Raw genomic sequence first — 7961 nt, forward strand, 5'->3', positions numbered from 1 at the left:
GACAGACACACACACACACACACACACACACACACACACACACACACACACACACACAGACACACACACACAGAGAGAGAGAGAGAGAGGGAGACACACACACACACACACACAAACACAAACACAGACAGAAAAATACCTCGGAGTCCATTTTTCATGGAGGTAACAAGTCGTTTGATGCAATATAGCCAACTGCCGCCGCGCCACGTATCTGCGAAGTTTGTGTATTACCGATTGACGGATATACGAGGGGTGATCCAAAAGTTCTCGGCCTCTCCCAAAAAACGTGATGGCAGAAAATTTTTATTACACTATTTTTTAACATAGTCTCCTCTAACTTCAATGCACTTGGTCCAGTGATGTTCCAGCTTTCCTTTCCCTTGTGGAAGAATATTTCGTCTGAAGCCCTTAAAAATACCTAAACCACATCAATGATGACATCATTACCATGATAACGTTGACCACGTAAGTGAACTTGAGTTTAGGAAACAGGTAGAAGGCCCACGGTGCTAGGTCAGGTGACTAGGAAGAGTGGGGTAAGACTTCAAAGCCAAATTCGTTTGCTGCTGTCACTGACCCCTGTGCTGTCTGGACAGGTGCATTGACAGCACGTCAACTCGGAGCTTTTCTCCCCCTTTCTCTGTGATTGTTGCCCTCAAATGCCGCAATTCTGGTGCACAGTACACCCCATTGATGGTTTGACCCTTTTGCAGGGAGTCAATAATGATTACCCCCTCACTGTCTCAGAAAACAGAGGCAAAAACCTTTTCAACGGGTAAAACTCGCTTGGGATGCTGGGAACCGTTCTTCATCAATTATTTGCTCGGCTGTTTTGATTCGGGGTGAAAGTGGTGAACCCATGTCTCATATTGGGTGACAAATCGTTTGAGTGAGTTGCCTTGATGGACTGAATTCGTTCCTTGAAATGCCCAGCCTGTTTAACGTCTGATGTTCAGACAACATTCTAGACGACATCATGCAGACAGGTTGCTCATCCCCAGGATGTCTGACAAAACATTGGGAACTGTACCACAAGTCAGGCCAAAGACCCTGCTACACGTTGGACAGTCTCACATCTGTCATTTACTACCATGTGATGGATGGCCTCAACTAGATTGTCCATGGTGCTGATTTATGGCATCCTGACATATGTTCATCTTTTGTGCTCTCCTTGACGCGCTTAGAGCTAGCAACCCACTTCTTTGTGGTTAAAAAAGATTGTGTGTCATCACCAAGTGACTTGATCATGTCTTTATGGATTTCCCTAGGAGACATAGCTTTTTATCGATACACTTGATCACAGAACACACTTCTGTTACGGCCATTTTGTGATTTTGCCCTCACCCGCCCCATTTTCATGGGGCGTCACGTGCTAATTAATGAATATAAAAATTTGCATTTTTGTGGGCAGTGATGTAAGACGTCATAGTATACAGTTATACCAAAGAATACGCGTTTGACCTCTATTTTCTAGGTGAGGCCAAGAACTTTTGGATCACCCCTCGTACATATACGGATATTAGGTGCAAATAAGTCAATTAGATGGTATGTATAAAGTGTTTGCCAATTATATATGCAGTGGCGAGCTCACCGTCACAATTGGACCCGGTCCATCCCTCCGGACAACGACATGAGCCGACGGGAGATTTGTTGCCCCATTGAGACGACAAATAGCAAATTCCAGGGCTACAATCTACAGGGCAGCCTTCATCAAGGCCAAAGAAGGAATTGAAGAAGTTTTGGGTTAATTTTAGCAATAGTAAAATTGTAGCCTGGATCACGGTTGGATTGTAAAATAATACTTTTCTTATTTTCTTAGTTCTATCTGGTTGTTAACTCCATGTAAAGTCAATTCATGTAAACATTTCTAATAACACAGAAAGACATATCAATTCAAGTTCATTCTTTCCTTATTGTGCTATTGAATGATATGGAGCGGTGTATAATGCTGATATGTGTATAAATTTTATACACTTATTAATAATAACTAACTTCTATATGTTTATTAGTTTGTCGTGTATATGGAAAATATTTTACTCATTAGAATTTACAATGCATTAACTAGATAGATAACTAGGCGATATATCCTTGTTGTGTATTAAACAGCTAGCTAAAATCTTTGTCAGAATAGTGTTTTTAAATCGAGTTTGAGCCCCGCTCATATTATGATTCCGATGGATACCACAAGACCGTTACATTGTTAAAACACTTATCAATTTCGTATTTAGTACTTGTATGACATGATTTTAATTATATATATATAATGTGCATTCCTTAGGAATCACTTATGCTCCAATCGAAACGTTGTTTTGATATGGAAGTGAATACCTGTTTGACACTGGTTCGTTTGACACTAGTAGTGAGAGGAAAATATCTATTTATAACAGTTTATTACCTAAGACAATTACTGTTTTACAGGTAAAAGGAACATCCAAAATTGTGACTTACCCCCAATCCAACTACCGGTAGTGATAGTGGTAGCGGCAGTAGTCCAAATGACGTTGGTCGTTGTCGTTGGTCTAAAGGTGGTTTTTACCGTTCCTTGTCTAGGTAGCCCTGCAAAGTCTGTGCTGCTTTCGAAGGTCCCTTCGCCTTTGGCCATCAAATAAAAACGCTGATGTAAAATATAGTGTTTATGCATGAATTTGAAGTAACCGATACTATAATGGCTTTTATCTAGAGAAACATAATGCAAAGGTAGGGCCTACTTCTGGCCCTAAATTAAGTCTGTTGTGTTGACTTTACCTTTGGTGCAAACTAGAATAGAGAGCAAGAGGGGTGGGGTCGTTCGTTTTTCGGACAACTCTCTAAGAAATCTTAATCCCTCAACATGTGTAATAACCGATGTACATCCACGGTAAATCACAAAATTATTTTTTTGCAAATCATATACGGTGTAGTGGTTATGAGAGGGTTTACGCACTTTAATTCAAAATCTTTAGTTAAAAAAATGAGTAACATTGCTCGTGACCTAACCATATGGTAATTTTTGGACTTTTCGCAATGCCCTTGACAAATGACAAAACAGAACAATTTATCATATGATATAGATGGCATATCATAAGAAATGTTAAAAACCATAAAAAGTCTTAAAAAGAAGAAAGTATCCTTGTACTGTTGTGGTTGTATTGTGCAGCAAACCAAGTTCTGTTCGGAAGCATTTGAGTATAGAAGGAAGCCAGAAGTGCATTGCCCTAATATTAATGAAACAAGTATAAATTTAAGCAAGAAAATATGAAAGCTTTTAAGCCATTTACAAAGGAACCGGAGCTTTGACGTCTGTACAAACCTACTGCCAACGCAGGGAAGGCCACTAGAGCCGCAACCAGGAGAGCCACCCACATCTTATGAACCGTCCGTTGAGTGAGGACTTTGTAATATGTATGATCATTGTAATTGCATATTTTGGTCTATAGCCTAGAAGGGTGTGTTGCAAGGTCATGTGAACCACACAGCTGGTGAATGTGGACTGGGGCAGAAAAGCGGTGAACTAATATTGGTTATCCGTGATAAGTTTCATCAGGTTGGTAAGTCACTGAGTAAAGAGACTCTTTTTGCACAACCAAGTCTTTTACTCAGCCGACGTTTCGGTAGCCGTCTGTCACCTTCCTCAGGGTAGTTGCCTTCGACAGAAGGCTATGGAATCGTTTTTGCACTGTTTTGCAGATTATGCACGATAAAGTTTGAAGGCATGGTCCGTGGTTCACGATTTTTGGCAGGCAGGTTGTCTTAGTGACGGGCATTGTGATGGCCAGAAATGGGCTTCGGGAGGGGGGGTTCTTACGTGACTGGAGCTGACCTTTTGTGTTTGCGTTTTTTGTTGTTCGTCGAATAACTCGGGAATCCTTAAGTAGTTGTCTATGGTTTTCAGTGGGCAAGTCGCCCTTGAGAATACGGAGGTCAAGTTCTGATATGGACCTCGTGGGGGTTCCCATGTCATTGAATTTGACCTTTTGTGGTGGTCTTTATTGTTGTTAGCGGGATAATTCGTGAATCTGCAAATGGATGTTCACGATTTTTGCTGAGCAAGTTACCGTTGACGATAGGAAGATCAAGTTCAGAAAGGGGCGTCGTGGGAGGTCCGTACGTTACTGCAGTAACACTGGTCACTTTAAATTTGGAAAAGACACCAGCAACCCCAAGTATGAAATTCCAGGCAGTTAGCAGTTAGCAGCTGCAGTACCACAACAAGCCGCTAGGGGGTCCAAAGTCTAATCAATTCTAGGTCTCATCAAGACCTACCCACCTACCAAATATCAAGATAATCCACCTAAGCTTTCTCAAGTTATGCTGTTGACAGACGATAGGCTATCAAAAACTCATCTGTAAATCCTCAAATACACAAAAGGTAAAATCCCCAAGCCATCGCTAATACACGCAGCTAATAGCAGGTAACAAGATCACAAGTTTTTAAAGGCCAATAACAGGTCAAACCATGAAAAATGTCAGACTTTTTGGCCATATTTTAAAAATATACATTCTTCTGTCCTTCTTACCAGAAAACTGGGCCTTTCTGAGCAAAATTTGCCCAGGAAAAAAATTATCTAAAAAAGAAGTCCCAAATTTAAGCGCCCTCTACGGACGTGACCTGAACTGCAGCCGACTCACCCGGAAAGCCAGTTGCGTAATATGGCGCATTTATTGGTTTATTGTTTCAATTGAAAGCAATACACTAAAATACATTGCAGCAACTTGTACATAGTACAAGTCGCTGAATTATGCATATTAGGCAGTTACAAGAAATGAATAAAACACTTAATAAAATCTATAGAAACTACTATACATTGCAAAATGATTAAAATAATTAGACAATAATTATAATAAAAATTACCACACACTGATAGGTTACCTGACGTTGTTCAGAAGTGCAGTGAAGTATGGAATGGGGCTGTTTTTATATCTGTTGGATCTTGCCATCGGAATACAGAGCTGATTATTGCCCTTTAAATTTCTGTTGTGAACATCTTTCCGTAGCGGGGGCAACCAGTTTCTAAACGTCGGCGAATTCAACAGAGATTTGGCAAATTTAAGGCTTAGCGATTCTCGTCTAGTTTTCAAGGTACAGAGGCCAAAATGGGAAAGGGCTTCATCATAACATGAGTATTGAGGGCCTAAAATTATTCTTAGCGCACGTTTCTGTATTCGTTCTAATTTATCGGATTGTTGATGTATTATATTGGCATTCCATACAGGGGCAGCATATTCAACGGTTGGTCGTATATATAATAAATAGATTTCGCAAAGGTCGTTGATGGGAAGGCCGAAACGTTTTAATTTCTTTAACCAGTAGAGTCGTGAGCTTGCTTTTGTCGTAATGACCTCTACGTGCTTATCCCATTTCATATCCGCTGTCAACCACAGTCCAAGTATGCATGCCACTTCTGTATGCTCAAGGACTTTACCATTAAGAAGGATATCGGGGGGAGGAGGAGGGTCGTTAATAAAAGTGATGTTCATTATTTTGCACTTATCTTCATTTAGTGACATATGATTTTCTGACGACCACATTTCAAGTTGATTAACCGATGTTTGCATCGAGGTTGGTACACTTAATAATCTGCTTTCCTTTAAAGTCAGATCATCTACGTATTTCCATCCATCCACAAAAGATTCCGTTGCCTCATTTACAAATACTAAAAAGAGAACAGGCCCTAATTTGGTTCCCTGAGGAACTCCTGATGAAATTCTCTCCCAACCAGAAGTTGCGCCTCTGTACCGAACACACTGTGTACGTTCACTGAGAAAATCACTTATCCATGGTACAATAGAAGTACGTACACCACAAGTTAACAGTTTATGGATTAATACTGTATGATCAATTTTATCAAATGCCTTGCTAAAATCTGTTAACAGGACAGTCTGGATAGTTTTAGGGGTGTCGAAACCAAGAAGTATTGAGTCAACCAAACTAGTGAGGTAGTGAACAGATGATCGCCCCCTTCTACTGCCATATTGGTTAGGGTCAAGAACGTCGCTTATGTCAAGAAGGATCCATTTTGTGATAAAAGATTCAAACGTTTTTATCAAGATAGAAGTGAGTGATATGGGACGCAGATTTTCGACTGTTGCAGGACTTTTCTTTGGAATGGGTGAAATTATGGCTTCTTTCCACTGTTTGGGTATTCGTCCCTCATCCAAAGAGCAGTTGAAAATATGTGCCAATATATCACTCAATTCAACGGCAAAGGTTTTGACAATCTTGGGGGACAGATTATCGGGACCACAGCTTTTTCTTGCATCAATGCGTTTTAAAATTTCGTAGACCTCCCAGGAATGTACTTGTGGTGGTCTGGAAGGAGAAGGTAAGTAAGATGGCAATGATTCAGGATCTAAACATGGAAGTTGGTTAACGATGTCTGAAAAGTGACGATTGATCACATCAGCAATCTCCTTGTCCGTTAAAGACGTAGCGCTGGGGACAGAAACTGATAAGCTACGCCGAAAATTTAGTATATTTCGTAGATGCGTGTGCCACTTAGCTGGGTTCTCCTTCTTAAGCACCTGAATCTTACGCAAATAATGTCTTTTCTTTGCCTTCACACACAAGCGATTCACATTGTTTCTAAGCTTTCTATACAATGGCATATTTCCAGAGTGAAAAGCCCGCTGTCGCTTCTTGATAACAGCTTTAATTTGGGGAGTAATCCATTCGCAGAATCACCTTAGCAGACAAGGCTGTTAAGGTTGGCAGAGAGACTGTAACTCAGGTTAACATTTTGCCACCACAGCGTAGAACACTTCCATCACTCTTACTTAGTAATGCCCGATCACTGATTAATAAATTGGACGACCTGTCTGATATGCTGAACAATAATAAGATAGACATAGCCGTTATCACGGAAACCTGGTTCACTCACGAGCACCCGTCTGAGTGTACAGATGTTAGTGGTTTTAATTTGTTTTCTCGTTGTCGAAATGAAGGCCGCGGTGGAGGTGTGGCAATTTATGTTAAAGATCATATATCTGCGGAGACTCTAAATTTTATTGAAGTACCCACAGAACTTGAGTGTCTGTGGGTACTACTCAAACCTAACTGGTCGCCTCGTTCGATTTCTAATATTGCCATTTGTGCTGTCTATCACCCTCCAGCGTCTTCATACCATGAATTGCTCTGCAAACATCTCATAGACAGCATCTTCGACGGGATAGGGACTTTTTCCGCACTCCTCTTCTTCTCCATCTCCTGGCTGGGGTGCGTGGGGTGGGTGTGGCGCTGCGGATTTTACACTGTTTGTACATCATGTGGCAAGCTACCCCATGCTGCTAAGGATCTGTCATCATCATCATCATCATCAATCCAGGGTATTGTCACTCCTCTGGAGGAACCCCTCCCTTGACTCATTCCACTCTCTTCTCAGTCTGGCGTATCTGGGCCAAGCAGGGCCCAGGTGTTGCACAAGACTGTCCCTCCACCTCGTACATGGCCGTCCTCTGCGTCTCCTCCATTCCCGGGGTGTCCACTCAGTGGCTCTTAGTGTCCATCTGTTGTCTTGTAGTCTAGCTACATGTCCTGCCCAGCGGTGTTTTGCTGTGTTGACAGCAGTGATGATGTCGGTTACTCCTGTCTGGAGTCGGATCCAGGAGTTTCTTTTCCTGTCTCGCAGGATCTGTATATGAAATTTTTCTTCAGAGCGTTTGTTTTAGGTTCCATCAAACTGTAAGTGATTCTGCTGACGTGGCGTGTGTTGTAGATGTGGTGGTGGGATAAAGGACACAACTGTTTGTAGAGAACTTCTGGTTGGTGTGTGGCAAGGATCCTCTCCTGTTTTTTGACAGTCTGGTCTGACATGACAGAGACGCATGGAGATGTTGTACTGGGGTTTTAAATCAACGTTGTCCCATGTAGCCTCCTTTGCAGGTGTTCCGGGAGCGGTCGGTTTTTTTTAATCATTTGGGGGGGGGGCGCTTATTTGCAACTTGCACGATTTTCTAATCAAACGTACGTAGATCGAACGCATTAG

General features: G+C 41.6%; 1 long non-coding RNA gene across 1 annotated transcript; it reads right to left on the bottom strand.

Annotated features, from left to right (window-relative positions):
- Positions 1 to 1600: 1600 nt before the first annotated feature.
- On the bottom strand, positions 1601 to 3359 carry LOC109476162. The gene is made up of 3 exons (XR_002140600.1): positions 3290 to 3359; positions 2449 to 2592; positions 1601 to 1705 (listed from the first exon to the last, which is right to left on the bottom strand). It is a non-coding gene; the product is annotated as an uncharacterized LOC109476162 (long non-coding RNA).
- Between the last annotated feature and the right edge of the window lie 4602 nt (positions 3360 to 7961).

Source organism: Branchiostoma belcheri, unplaced genomic scaffold (assembly GCF_001625305.1).
Source record: "Branchiostoma belcheri isolate BF01 breed outbred unplaced genomic scaffold, Haploidv18h27 scaffold360, whole genome shotgun sequence".
Lineage (NCBI taxonomy): Eukaryota > Metazoa > Chordata > Leptocardii > Amphioxiformes > Branchiostomatidae > Branchiostoma > Branchiostoma belcheri.